This window comes from Amblyraja radiata, chromosome 2 (genome assembly GCF_010909765.2).
Source record: "Amblyraja radiata isolate CabotCenter1 chromosome 2, sAmbRad1.1.pri, whole genome shotgun sequence".
In the NCBI taxonomy this organism is placed as follows: Eukaryota; Metazoa; Chordata; class Chondrichthyes; order Rajiformes; family Rajidae; genus Amblyraja; species Amblyraja radiata.
This window is the reverse complement of record NC_045957.1, coordinates 84168165-84183574: the sequence shown is the minus strand read 5'-3', so window position 1 is coordinate 84183574 and position 15410 is coordinate 84168165. Positions and strand designations below refer to the sequence as shown.

The window sequence follows — 15410 nt, the reverse complement described above, 5'->3', positions numbered from 1 at the left end:
GACATAACAACCCTGGAGGTCCTGCTTTTCAGCATTTTTCCGAGCTCCCTAAAGTCACGCTGCAGAATATTCATCCCCTTCTTTCCGACATCGTTTGTGCCGACATGCACTACCACTTCCGGCTGTTCACCTTTGCCCTTGAGGATTTTCTGCATTCTGTCCATGACAACCTGGATCCTGGCACCCGGGAGGCAGCACACCATCCTCGAATCCCGTCTGTTCCTGCAGAAACCCCTGTCCGTACCTCTCACAATGGAGTTTCCAACCACCACTGCGTTGCCTGACGTCAGCCTCCTTGGTTTTGGCTCTAAAGCACTTTTTGCATCGCAAGCCAGTGCGCCGCTCAGTGAGTCAACGTCTTCTGTCCCGACAGCTGTTAGGTGGGTGAACCTGTTCACAAGAGGTTCAACACCCAGGGACCTGTGCATTCCATGTTTACTTCCGTTTCTCACTGTCACCCACCTTCCCTCTTCCAGTACCTTCGGTGTAACAATCTTGCTGTAGGACTCGTCGAGGAACGACTCAGCCTCTCGGATGAACCTGAGGTCATCCACTTGCTTCTCCAGTTCCCCAACACGGTCCTTCCGGAGCTGTACCTGGATGCACTTCTCACACTTGTAGCAGTCAGAGGCACCAGCGGTGTCCTTAATCTCCCACATACTGCAAGCATCGCACTGAATCAGCTTGCCTGACATCACCTTCTTTCATCTCTCCCTCTCCAGCATATTGTGTAGTCTCCTCCCCAAAGATTCACACTTTACTCACAAGGCCACTCCCTCACTGTCACTCCCCTAGAGCAGCCTTGCTTATAATCACTGATAAATTGCCTAATTTACCAATTTACAAACCAAATCCCTCAGTTTTAAACTGCTTGTCCTTTGTGACTTCCTCTCCTCCCCCACGGGCTCCAGCCAATCAGTGCTTCTTCCTGCTTCTCCTTGTTGCTGCTTCTTAAAAATCCACATCAGCTCTGTGTGAAACTCTCTGTATGAAACTGCATTTGAATTTGGTGGCCTTGCACCCTGCTTGAAATGGTGGGAAACTACATTTGAATTTGAATTTGGCGGCCTTGCACCCTGCTTGAATGGAATTTCAAGGAATAGCCGTGAGTCAACTGCTCGCCCACCAGCCGTGAGTGAGCTGCCAGCACATCAGGCTTGAGTGACTGAGCTGCCACCCCAAGAATCCATTTGGCCCACAATGTCCATACTAGCCCTCTGGAAACCAGTCCCTTCAGCCCACAACACCCATACTAGCACTCCAGAACCCCCCCCCCCCACTGGCCACCAATATTGGAATTGGTGGAGAGGTGGAATATTGCGTTGGGAGACCAGCCCTCCCATGTGAACACGGGACCCAACGGGTCCCACTTAGTCTAGTGTATGTATATAAATATATATATATCTCCCTCTCCCTCTCCCACTCTCCCACTCTCCCACTCTCCCACTCTCCCAATCTCCCAATCTCCCCCCCGGCAATGAAGACTCACCACCATTTGAGTTGCTATCAATCCACTCAATTTAAAATAATTCTACATCAAAATTCATAAACAAGGATAACACTTTTTATTTCTGTCATTTATGGTAAGATTTACACAATTTACATTGTTTTATGTGTGAGATATACAAGGTGTTCAGAACAAAGACGGCAATTCTTTGAAAAGTACGTAGTTCGGTGTAGGAGATCTTGTCAACGAGTGTTCTGGACCCATTGTCGACATCTGAAATTACAGTAAAATATCATATAGAATTAACATAACAAATTTAATTATAACTACATAAGTGCAGAATGGATGATATGTCACTTAAATGCAATTGTTTTCAGGGGTGGGGAGAGACATGTATATTGAAGATGCATTTTTCCTCTAATAGGTCAAATTATCTTAAATGTAGAAGAGCTTACACTAGCATGCATGCCTTACAACACGAACAAAACCAAAAATTTACAGCAGTGTAAAATTTGATACCTTTATTATTGTTTAAGAAGGAACTGCAGATGCTGGAAAATCGAAGATAGACAAAAATGTTGGAGACATTCTCCAGCATATTTGTCTATCTTTATTATTGTGGGAAGTCTAGATCTATATAAGAAGACTTTCTAATAACTTGGTCATGTACCAAAAAATGATGTATTTTATAATATAATACATTGTCGGGATCAGAATAGAATTGTATATGTTAGTCATCATACATTGGGAAGTAAATTAAGGCTATAATGTGTGCTCCTCGAGGCATGTCATTGTTCCCTATATCATGTATTTTAAACACCAATGATCCATGTACATTGTGTATATTTAATACCATTTATCATGTATTTTAAACACCATTGATCTGTGTACATTGTGTATATTTAACACCATTTATCCTGTATTTTAAACACCATTTCAAACCGGCTTAAACACAAGCCGATTCGGGATCTCCGTGGCTTGGAGGTCCCGAATCGGCTGCTTCCTGGGCTTCATGATGCAGGCTGGCGGTCGGAGCACTTCTCCGGCGAGGAATTCCAGACTCCGCGAGGGAAAGTGCATGCTGACCCCGCGACTAGAAGCTCCGCACACCGCGGCTTCAGAATGTTATAGTCCGCTGGCCAGCGATCGGAGCAATTCTTCTGGCGACCCCCGGCTCCGCGATCTGAGCTAGAGGAAGAGATCGGGCAGGCCACACGACAGAAAGTTATAATTGTTTTCTTACCTTTCGTCTTTAGTGGGGAACTTGAAGAAAGACAGGTCAGGTCGCTTACATTGGCGATTCGAGCACTTTATAGCAGAACATTTTTATAGCAGAAATTTAAAAAATCATATATTTGATTCCCAAAATGGTGCAAAAAAAAATTACCCTTGACGTCCATGGCCAACTACGGCTTTCTCGCCTAGTGGTCTATCTTGCTCCTCCAGTATCTTTGCTTTACACTGAAGTGATTGTTACAGGTATTCAGGTGGGTGGGAAACATGCATCTAGACTTACAAAATATCTTTCCTGCTGTGCTTGAGGCAAAGGTGTAGTTTACACCAGAACACTTGGAGCTGCCAGGAGTGAAACACAAAAAACAGCTGAACTTTGGGATAATGGAATGAATAGTGTGATAAGGTGTGTCCAACATAACTACGGTCATGAGGCATTGACAAAGTTATCTGGCATGTGTCCAGCTGTCAACAATGAATAAATCCCAGTATTTTCTGGTGCCAATTTACATCAAAGAACACTTCCCATTGTCATAAACTATGAATTCTGAGAATTTGAAAGTTTATAAAATGACTGTAGGGGAGGCATAGGAGAGGGAGAGGCGAGCTCACTGTTTCAGTAAGATGGCACCCAAGAGAAAAGCGTAGAGAAGCTGGCAACAGGTAACAACTGATGCATTGACAACTTGCACCTGTAAGCAATGCTAAAAGGAACTCCTTAACTAAACAAGTTAAGATAAGTGAATGTTTGAACACGTGAATTATCCTTTAATTGCTACTTTCAGCCCCAACAGTCCTCAGTCAACCCTCCCTCAGGTTTTCTCTCTTGTACCCCCTCTATTTCGCTGTCACAAACTAGCCCACAGGCAACAAGATCCAGAAATCAACACACTGAAAGTTTTAGCTATTTGAAAATAGATTTTACCTTTGATTTCCAGGTTAAACATATACCGTGCATACAGCACATTAACACTATCCTATACCACAAGGTCAAGTTTTTACATTTACCATGCCAATTAACCTACATACCTATAGGTCTTTGGAAGTGTGGGAGGAAAACGAAGATCTCGGAGAAAACCCACGCAGGTCACGGGGAGAACATACAAACTCCTTACAGACAGCAACCGTAGTCAGGATCGAACCCGGGTCTCCGGCGATCGATTCGCTGTAAGGCTGCAACTCTACCGCTGTACCACCATCAACCGTGTGAGGGCTTCATCTCTGAGGGAAGAGTGAAAACATCTCAGATGTCCTGGTACGGAAAACAAGATGCAGGGCATAGACAGAGGAATTGGGAGCAGGGAATAGAGTCTTTGCAGGAAGCAGAGTGGGAAGAAGTGTTGTCGAGATAGTTGTGGCAGTCTGTAGGTTTATAATAGATGTCAGTCGACAGTTTATCTCCTGTGATGGAGACAGTGAGATCAAGAATGGGAAGGCAGGTGTTTGAGATGGACCATCGGAATTTGAGTGTAAGATGACAATTGGTGGTGAAGTTAATAAAGTCCATGAGTTCTGTATAGGTGCAGGGGGTAACACCAATGTAACAGAGATAGAGATTTGGGGATAGGGCCAGTGTATGCATGGAACAGGGAACGACATCCTCTTTGTGTGTCGCCCTCTCCACTGACTCTCAGTCTGAAGAAAGGACTCAATTCGGATTGTCACCCATTCCTTCTATCCAGAGATGCCCCGGACTGAACACAATACTCTAAATGCGGCCTCACCAACGTCTTATATAACTGCCACATGACCTCCCAACTTCTATACTCTGGCTGATGACGGTAAATGTGCCAAAAGCCTTTTTGTCCACCCGATCTACTTGCGACTCCACCTTCACGGAGCTATGCACCCGCGCCCCTAGATATCTCTACTCTACAACACTACAACCACACCAAGGATCCTTATTCTCCCAGATCCAGTTCTTTGTCTGGTGAAGCTTTTGAAATATGTCAGGTAAAGGAGAAACTTTGAGCGGCACAGTGGCAGAGCTGGTAGAGCTGCTGTTTCATAGCACCAGAGACCTGAGTTCAATCCTGACCTCAGGTACTGTCTGTGTGGAGTTTGCAGGTTCTCCCTGTGAGCATGTGGGTTTCATCCAGGTGCTCCAGTTTCTTCCCACCTCCCAACGACGTGAGGGTTTTCAGGTTAATTAGCTTCTGTAAATTGCCCTTTGTGTGTAACGAAGAATGAGAATGTGGATAACATGGAACTAGTGTGAATGGATGGTTGATGATCAGCGAGGACTCAGTGGGCCAAAGGGCTTATTTCCATGCTCTGTCTCTAAACTAAAAAGAGTTGTTGAATTTCCCAGGACATTTGGCATTGACCATAAGAAATGTCCTCAATAGTTCAGCAATGCCTGTACATTCTGGAAGCTGTGAGAATATTTCAGGGAGCCAAAGGGGAGGTTATTTGGCACATCTCTGCATTTACTAACATCCAATGAGTGGTTGCAAGGAACTGGTTGGAACTTGTGCTAAAATCATATTTTTAAGCTTTGTTGAGACGTGTTGTTCAATTTTACAAATGGGGCATTTTAATTTTAATCTTCCTGAGAACATAGTTGCTCAATAAGTTAACACTTTGCTGTAGAGTGATAGTCAGTAAATCATACAGCATGGAAACGCCCTTCTGCCCAACTCATTTAATCTGACCCAGATGTCCATCAAATTTTGTCCTATATGCCCAGCCACATATCCTTCTGAAATGTTCCTAACCATATACCTGACCTAATGTCTTTTAAATGTTGTTATTATGTCCGCTTCAATCAGTTCCTTTGGCTGCTCATCCGTTTATGTACCACTCTCTTTGAGAAAAGTTGACCTTCACATTGCAATAAAATTTCTCCTCTATCATCCTAAACATATGCCCATCATGTAAACCCATCCACAAACTCATCTGAACATGCATCAGAGTTCAGTGACCTGGCACCGTTTGCAACACAGTCGAAGGCTGACGTTCTCTTTTTCGAAAGGGCGCCCAACACCAATCTTTATGGCATTTCTTATCAGAGCAGACCGCGCGCGCCACTGCCCCCTTCAACAAGCCCCCCCTTGTCTGCAGTGTTTCTGCTCTACTAGCGGCAGGGGGCACGGGTGGTCTACCCAACTATTGCTGTTGTTTGCTCAGCTCATCTAGACATTGTTAGACATTGTTTGGGAACATCGACTCAAACATTGCTGTTTTGTTCACCAACGCAGCCTTTCCCATGCACTGATCGCAGGTGCGAGGAAATAAACTTGTTTTCGTAGACTCCTGACTGCTAATTTCGCTGATAACCATTTAACATTTCAGCTGAAATTGTCAGTTTAACCCTTGCACTGCAGGAATTATACACTTGTACTCCTAGATCCCTCCACTCAATAATGCCCTTTAAACCACCACCGCTCATATGGTTTGACTTCCCAATGTCCAATGCCACGCTCACTTACTCCCACTTCCTACACAATTAAGAACCTGACGTATTTCTTGATAAGCAACTTCACTTTCTATGATAGCACCTGTTTTAGAGTCAGCTACAAACCATGCCCTGTAAATGCTCATCCATATTGTTGATGTGTGTACAGTATATATACATACATACATAGATACACAGACAATAGGTGCAGGAGTAGGCCATTCGGCCCTTCGAGCCGGCGATCATGACTTCGAGCCCTTCGATCATGACTGATCTTCAACAATCAGTACCCCGTTTCTGCTTTCTCCCCATATCCCTTGATTCCGCTAGTCATGAGAGCTCCATCTAACCCTCTTTTAAATGCATCCAGTGAATCAGCCTCCACTGCCTGTGGCAGAGAATTCCACAAATTCACAACTCTCTGTGTGAAAAAGTTTTTCCTCATCTCATTTCTAAATAGCTTACCCTTTATTCTTAAAGACTCCCCCAACATCGGGAACATGTTTCCTGCATCTAGCATGTCCAATCCCTTAATCTATCTATATTACTAAAACACTGACCTTGACCACTTTTGGCCCACTGTGCATTTATTGGCCACTTTGTTCAGAGCCCCCCCTCCGCCTTGAAAGGCACTACTTACCACAAATGGTGGCTTGGGAGCTTTGGCTTAAAGTTGAAAGGCACGACTTACTGCAAATGGTGGCTTGGGTGCTTTGGCTTGAAGTTGAAAGGCACTACTTACTGTAAATGGTGGCTTGGGTGCGTTGGCTTGAAGTTGAAAGGCACTACTCACTGCAAATGGTGGCTTGGGTGCTTTGGCTTTATGTTGAAAGGCACTTCTTACTGCAAATGGTGGTTTTGGTGATTTGGCTTGAAGTTGAAAGGCACTACTTACTGCAAATGGTGGCTTGGGTGCTTTGGCTTGAAGTTGAAAGGCACGACTTACTGCACATGGTGGCTTGGGTGCTTTGGCTTGAGGTTGAAAGGCACTACTTACTGCAAATGGTGGCTTGGGTGCTTTGGCTTGATGTTGAAAGGCACTACTTACTGCACATGGTGGGTTGGGTGCTTTGGCTTGAAGTTGAAAGGCACTACTTACTGCAAATGATGGCTTGGGTGCTTTGGCTTGAAGTTGAAAGGCACTACTTACTGCAAATGGTGGCTTGGGTGCTTTGGCGAAGTTGAAAGGCTCTACTTACTGCAAATGGTGGTTTGGGTGCTTTGGTGAAGTTGTAAGGCACCACTTACTGCAAATGGTGGCTTGGGTGTTTTGGCATGAAGATGAAAGGCACTACTTACTGCAAATGGTGGTGGTTGCTTTGGCTTGAAGTTGAAAGGCACTACTTACTGCAAATGGTGGATTGGGTGCTTTGGCTTGAAGTTGAAAGGCACTACTTACTGCAAATGGCGGATTGGGTGCTTTGGCTTGAAGTTGAAAGGCACTTCTTACTGCAAATGGTGGATTGGGTGCTTTGGCTTGAAGTTGAAAGGCACTACTTACTGCAAATGGTGGATTGGGTGATTTGGCTTGAAGTTGAAAGGCACTTCTTACTGCAAATGGTGGCTTGGGTGCTTTGGCTTGAAGTTGAAAGGCAATACTTACTGCAAATGGTGGTGGGTGCTTTGGCTTGAAGTTGAAAGGCACTAATTACTGCAAATGGTGGCTTGGGTGCTTTGGCTTTATGTTGAAAGGCACTGCTTTCTGCAAATGGTGGCTTGGGTGCTTTGGCTTGAAGTTGAAAGGCATGACTTACTGCACATGGTGGCTTGGGTGCTTTGGCTTTATGTTGAAAGGCACTGCTTTCTGCAAATGGTGGCTTGGGTGCTTTGGCTTGAAGTTGAAAGGCACGACTTACTGCACATGGTGGCTTGGGTGCTTTGGCTTGAAGTTGAAAGGCACTACTTACTGCAAATGGTGGCTTGGGTGCTTTGGCTTGATGTTGAAAGGCACTACTTACTGCACATGGTGGGTTGGGTGCTTTGGCTTGAAGTTGAAAGGCACTACTTACTGCAAATGATGGCTTGGGTGCTTTGGCTTGAAGTTGAAAGGCACTACTTACTGCAAATGGTGGCTTGGGTGCTTTGGCGAAGTTGAAAGGCTCTACTTACTGCAAATGGTGGTTTGGGTGCTTTGGTGAAGTTGTAAGGCACCACTTACTGCAAATGGTGGCTTGGGTGTTTTGGCATGAAGATGAAAGGCACTACTTACTGCAAATGGTGGTGGTTGCTTTGGCTTGAAGTTGAAAGGCACTACTTACTGCAAATGGTGGATTGGGTGCTTTGGCTTGAAGTTGAAAGGCACTACTTACTGCAAATGGTGGATTGGGTGCTTTGGCTTGAAGTTGAAAGGCACTTCTTACTGCAAATGGTGGATTGGGTGCTTTGGCTTGAAGTTGAAAGGCACTACCTACTGCAAATGGTGGATTGGGTGATTTGGCTTGAAGTTGAAAGGCACTTCTTACTGCAAATGGTGGCTTGGGTGCTTTGGCTTGAAGTTGAAAGGCAATACTTACTGCAAATGGTGGTGGGTGCTTTGGCTTGAAGTTGAAAGGCACTAATTACTGCAAATGGTGGCTTGGGTGCTTTGGCTTTATGTTGAAAGGCACTGCTTTCTGCAAATGGTGGCTTGGGTGCTTTGGCTTGAAGTTGAAAGGCACTACTTGCTGCAAATGGTGGCTTGGGTGCTTTGGCTTGAAGTTGAAAGGCACTACTTACTGCAAATGGTGGCTTGCGTGCTTTGGCTTGAAGTTGAAAGGCACTACTTACTGCAATTGGTGGCTTGGGTGCTTTGACGAAGTTGAAAGGCACTACTTACTGCAAATGGTGGCTTGGGTGCTTTGGCTTGAAGTTGAAAGGCACTACTTACTGCAAATGATGGCTTGGGTGCTTTCGTGAAGTTGAAATTCACTACTTACTGCAAATGGTGGCTTGGGTGCTTTGGCTTGAAGTTGAAAGGCACCACTTACTGCAAATGATGGCTTGCGTGCTTTGGCTTGAAGTTGAAAGGCACTACTTACTGCAATTGGTGGCTTGGGTGCTTTGACGAAGTTGAAAGGCACTACTTACTGCAAATGGTGGCTTGGGTGCTTTGGCTTGAAGTTGAAAGGCACTACTTACTGCAAATGATGGCTTGGGTGCTTTTGTGAAGTTGAAATTCACTACTTACTGCAAATGGTGGCTTGGGTGCTTTGGCTTGGAGTTGAAAGGCACTACTTACTGCAAATGATGGCTTGGGTGTTTTGGCTTGAAGATGAAAGGCACTACTTACTGAAAATGGTGGTGGGTGCTTTGGCTTGAAGTTGAAAGGCACTACTTACTGCAAATGGTAGCTTGGGTGCTTTGGCTTGAAGTTGAAAGGCACTTCTTACTGCAAATGGTGGCTTGGGTGCTGGCTTAAAGTTGAAAGGCACTACTTGCTGCAAATGGTGGCTTTGGTGCTTTGGCTTGAAGTTGAAAGGCACTACTTACCGCAAATGGTGGCTTGGGTGCTTTGCCTTGAAATTTAAAGGCATTACTTACTGCAAATGGTGGCTTGGGAGCTTTGGCTTGAAGTTGAAAGGCACTACTTACTGCAAATGGTGGCTTGGGTGCTTTGGCTTGAAGTTGAAAGGCACTACTTACTGCAAATCGTGGCTTGGGTGCTTTGGCTTGAAGTTGAAAGTCACTACTGCAAATGCACTTACTTCCTGTTTGCACTGTATATTGATAAAACGCTACCACTTACGGCTGTGATTTTTATCTATCTTAATCAGTCCCCCTCCGCTGAGCAGGTGCAGAGAATTCTTCCCATCAATGAAAAATAAATGTGTTATTAGTGTTTAAAAAATGTTGAGAATCTCTCCTGTCAATCACGCCATGAAGGCCACACCTTTTCCGGTGGGAGGGGGAGGGATTATAAAACCCGGAAGTGTGGGTGTGGCTCAGTCTCGGCATGATGGGGGAGGGAGAGGTCACGGCTCTGTCTGAGCTGTGAATCAACTGAACACACTGAATGTCTACTGAACTGTGAGTTTGGTGTTTTGTGTGGTTTAATGATGGTTTCACCCTGCATGAAATGGTATGAAGCTGCATTTGAATTTGGTGGCCTTGCACCCTGCTTGAAATGGAATGAAACTGCACTTGAATTTGGTGGCCTTGCATCCTGCTCGAAGTGGAATGAAACTGCACTGAATTTGGTGGCCTTGCACCCTGCTGAAAGTGGTATGAAACTGCACTTGAATTTGGTGGCCTTGGATCCAGCTTGAAATGGTATGAAACTGCACTTGAAGTTGGTGGCCTTGCACCCTGCTCAAAGTGGTAAGAAACTGCACTTGAAGTTGGTGGCCTTGCACCCTGCTCAAAGTGGTAAGAAACTGCACTTGAATTTGGTGGCCCTGCACCCTGCATGAAATGGTATGAAGCTGCATTTGAATTTGGTGGCCTTGCACCCTGCTTGAAATGGAATGAAACTGCACTTGAATTTGGTGGCCTTGCATCCTGCTCGAAGTGGAATGAAACTGCACTGAATTTGGTGGCCTTGCACCCTGCTGAAAGTGGTATGAAACTGCACTTGAATTTGGTGGCCTTGGATCCAGCTTGAAATGGTATGAAACTGCACTTGAAGTTGGTGGCCTTGCACCCTGCTCAAAGTGGTAAGAAACTGCACTTGAATTTGGTGGCCCTGCACCCTGCTTGAAATGGTAGGGAAATGGATTTGAATTTGGTGTCCTTGTACCCTGCTTGAAATGGGATTTCAAGGAATAGCCATGAGTCAACTGCCAGCCCACCAGCTGTGAGTGAGCTGCCAGCAGATCAGGCTTGAGGGACTGAGCTGCCACCCCAAGAACCCATACGAGCGCTTCAGAAAGCCCCCCCACTGACCACCAATATTGAAATTGGTGGAGAGGTGGAATATTGCATCGGGGGATCAGCCCTCCCATGTGAACATGGGACCCAACGGGTCACACTTAGTCTAGTGCTATATAAAGAGTCAATCATTTGTTTGTAGGAGAGAGCACCCACATGGGCTGGTGACGTGGGGTGTTCCAGCTTTTATTTGCAAATAAAGGTTTCAATTTCTTGAAGAATTCTCTGCGTCGCCCAAGTTAATTTCAAGTAATGGTAACCACATCACCTTATCCCAATAACCCCTGACACCCGTACGAATCAAGACATTATCTATCTCTGCCTTACAAATACATGGTCTTCTCAGCCTTCAGTGGCAAAGAATGCCACAGAGTTACCACCCACTGACTAAAGACATTCCTCCTCAGCTCCTTCCTAAAGCTGCATCCTTTCATTTTGAGGCTATGCCCTCTAGTTCTAGGCTCTCCCTCTAGTGGAAACATCCTCTCCACACCCCCTCTATCCAAGCCTTTCACTATACAGTAAGTTTCAATGAGGCCCCCTCCCCCCTCATACTTCTGATCTCCGAGTACAGGCCCAGTGCCGTCAAACGGGCATGACAAAACCTAGCGAGTGATAGGTGGAGGAAGGAACTGCAGATTCTGGTTTAAACTGAAGATAGATGCAAAATGCTGGAGAAACTGAGCGGGACAGGCAGCAACACTGGATAGAAGGAATTTGTGCCTTTTATGATCGAGATATTTCTTCAGAAGAAATGCCTCGACCCAAAATGTCACCCATTCCTTCCATCCAGGGATGTGCTTCTCCCGCTGAGTTACTGCAGCATTTTGTCTCTATCTTGAGTGATAGGTGGATGTGGGTGATGGTGGGTTTTGATGTTCAGATGAAAGGCCAGAGATGAACATAGAAAAGGTCTGTGAAAAGGTTACAAGCGGTGTGAATTATCAGAAGAAGGCAAATATGTACGCAGGTGGGAGAGGGGAGGGCTGAGGGACAGGGAGGGTCTGCCAAATCCTGCTGTATCTCCCTGTTGCTACACAGATTAGCACCACTTTCCATATTGACCTTCCTGTTGCCAGAGTGAGGCTACATGTAACCTGCACCCACCCACCCACCCACCCACCCACCCACCTACCTACCCACAGCTATGGCTTTTCTCCCATTTCCTTCCAGGGAACCCATTAAACCTTCCAAGAGATCTGGAAAGGCACCTTTTCAAACCTCGTCTCCTGCACGCTGTGCTCCTGGTGCGCCACCTTTACATTGGCGAGACCAAGCGTAGTCAAGGCATGAGAGGCCTAGATAACATGCATGCTCAGTCTTTTCCCCAGGGCAGTGGATTCTAAAACTAGAGGGCATTGACTTAAGATGAGAACAGAAGGATCCTATGTGCAAGTTTTTCACACAGAGGGTAGTCCATATCTGGAATGAGCTCCCAGAAAATGCTTTAGAAGCGGATTACTATTGTGTCTTTAAAAGATATTTGGATATGATGTATTTAGAAGGCTATGTGCCAAATGGGTCTAGCCCAGTATGCCAACTTGATCTGTATGGACAAGATGGGCTGAATGGTCTATTTCCGCGCTGTGTATGTCCATGCTCGCCCACAGTCTGGTTTGAACAAACAAGTGCTGAATTTCACCTTTTTTTTTGCACGATACATGTCGTCAGTAATACTGTGTTTCGTTCAGCATTCCCCCAGGTTATCATGTGGTACAACAGTGGTCAGGTGACTTTTTCCTATAAAGGGGAGTGGATAGTTGCAGGCTGCATCTGATGCTTCCTGCCGCTTGAGGGTGAGTATCCTTGTTTCGCTTGAAGCTCCGCCGTTGTTTCTTCACCGCTGTGCCCATTGCAACTGCAGCAGCGTCTGCTGAGCGAGGAGTCCCGGGACGTGGTTTCGACACTTTAGTAGGAATATTCCGTACTTTTACAGAGGGGTCGATGACTGTTGAGATACGGGCTGTTTGTTCCAGAGGTTTTAGCATCATGTTGGTCCGTTCAATCTCCAGACTATCTGAATCAAGTTTCTTTAATGTTTTATCTAATATTCTCGCCACGTAACCGGACGGCCTGATGGAAACTATTAATATATGTCTGTGCATTTCGAACATTTGAGAAATGTATTCACAGCCCAAAGCAAATGAGCACGAGTTTATTGGCAGCAGTCCACAGAGCTCAGACACTTGGACTGACTTCTCTTTCTCTCTGCGAGCAAATAATTCCTGATTTCGTTTTTCTTGTTGCTCTTGTTTTATCTGCACTTTCTCTGGAGCTGTAAAATAATCTGCTCTTTGATTATTTTCTATTTTGCTCTACCTGATGTACTCGTGTATGTTGTGATCTGCCTGGGTAATTTCTTACACATTTCGTCCGCCCACAGCAAAATCTCCTCCAAGAATTCAATGCCGACACCAGTGCACAGGGAGAAACAAAGAACTACAGATACTAATAATCCAAAGTTAGACACGTATTGCCGAATCATCACTTATCCCCTTTTCTCCAGAGTTGCTGCCTGACCCACAGAGTTACTCGGAGAGTTTGTGTCTATCCCCAGTATACAGGTCCCTGCTGGGCGTTGTTCATTATGGGTCACTGACAGTTCTTGTTCGGCAGGTTCAGGGACACTTTCTGGAGATTAGAGCAGCGAAATGTAGACTGGGATTCCACTGCACAATTTAATGGCTCACATCAGTGGACTCGGGAGGAGATTTTATTTGGATGAAGCGTTGAGTCCCTGTCTTCAGTCTGGATGAAAGAAATCCCACAGTCATGATTCAAAATATAAAAGCTGCAAAATTATTCCCAGATTCCTGGCAAATCTTTATCGTTTGCTCAACATTATCAGATTATCGTAGTCATAGGTTAATTTAAGAGATACAGCACACACACACCAGGGAATATTTCACATTCATACCAAGCCAATTTTACAATTTATACCAAGCCAATTAACCTGTGAAACTGTACGAAGATCTCGGTCACGGGGAGAAGGTAAAAACTCTGTGCAGTTAACACCCGCAGTCAGGTTCGGTCCCGGGTCTCTGGCGCTGTAAGGCAGCAACTGTACCACTGCGCCACCCACTGGGTTATTATCTCATTGCTACTTCTCGGAGATTGCTGATTACAAATATCCCACACGGCAGCAATGGCTACACTTAAAAGTGATTTTGTTTTCTTTAAAAGCACTCTGGTATATTCTGTATATAAATTATAGCAGATTAAATCTATTAGTTTTTTAAATTTCAAGATCTGGATGATTATTTTTGTAAGTTTTGATCTGCCTGATCAGCTACAGGTTTAAAGCGCTGGCAGTTTAACTCGTGGGAATTTAAACGAACAGCGCTGTGGATTCTAAAAATAGTGCTACCAGCTGGAGCGCTATTGCCTTTACACATAGGGCTATGGGCTTTACACATCAAGATCAAGATCAAGAGAGTCAAGAGAGTTTATTGTCATGTGTCCCTGATATGACAATGACATTCTTGCTTTGCTTCAGCACAACAGAACATAATCGGTATTGACTACAAAACACATGAATAAATAAACTGATAAAGTGAAAATAACAAATAATGGGTTATTAATGTTCAGAGTTTTGTCCGAGCCAGGTTTAATAGCCTGATGGCTGTGGGGAAGTGGCTATTCCTGAACCTGGTCGTTGCAGTCTTTAGGCTCCTGTACATTCTACCTGAAGGTAGCAGGGAGATGAGTGTGTGGCCAGGATGGTGTGGGTCTTTGATGATACTGCCAGTCTTTTAGAGACAACGACTGCGATAAATCCCCTCGATGGAAGGAAGGTCAGAGCCGATGATGGACTGGGCAGTGTTTACTACTGTTTGTAGTCTCTTTCTCTCCAGGGCGCTCAAGTTGCCGAACCAAGCCACAATGCAACCGGTCAGCATGCTCTCTACTGTGCACCTGCAGAAGTTAGAGAGAGTCCTCCTTGACAAACCGACTCTCCATAATCTTCTCAGGAAGTAGAGGCGCTGCTGAGCTTTCTTGATGATTGCATTAGTTTTCTCGGACATGGAAAGATCTTCAGAGATGTGCACGCCCAGGAATTTGAAGCTCTTGACCCTTTCAACCATCGACCCGTTGATATAAACGGGACTGTGGGTCCCCATCCTACTCCTTCCAAAGTCCACAATCAGTTCCTTGGTTTTGCTGGTGTTGAGGGCCAGGTTATTGTGCTGGCACCATATGGACAGTCGCTCGATCTCTCTTCTATACTCTGACTCATCCCCATCAGTGATACGTCCCACAACAGTGGTCGTCAGCGAACTTGATGATGGAGTTCGCACCATGACCGGCTACACAGTCATGAGTATAGAGTGAGTACAGCAGGGGGCTGAGCACGCAGCCATGAGGAGCTCCTGTGCTGATTGTTATCGAGGCTGACACATTTCCACCAATACAAACAGACTGTGGTCTGTGGATGAGACCACAGACGCACTATGGCCACAGCGCTATGGGTCACAGACTGTTCGGGGA

The 15410-nt window shown here is 45.4% G+C and overlaps 1 protein-coding gene and 1 long non-coding RNA gene across 4 annotated transcripts in view; one reads left to right on the top strand and one right to left on the bottom strand.

The window, feature by feature from the left end:
- Positions 1–1550: 1550 nt before the first annotated feature.
- LOC116984517 lies at positions 1551–2809 on the bottom strand. The gene is made up of 2 exons (XR_004415053.1): positions 2691–2809; positions 1551–1720 (listed from the first exon to the last, which is right to left on the bottom strand). It is a non-coding gene; the product is annotated as an uncharacterized LOC116984517 (long non-coding RNA).
- Positions 2810–12678: 9869 nt separating this feature from the next.
- The window catches only part of LOC116991102 (leukocyte elastase inhibitor-like), a 196616-nt gene continuing 193884 nt past the window's right edge, over positions 12679–15410 (top strand). Inside the window, exon 1 of one of the 3 annotated variants that reach the window (XM_033049463.1) lies at positions 12679–12718. The gene's annotated coding sequence lies outside the window, so the exon portion shown is untranslated. The remainder of the gene's footprint in view (positions 12719–15410) is intronic. The other 2 variants (XM_033049459.1, XM_033049467.1) reach the window with 2 other exon arrangements.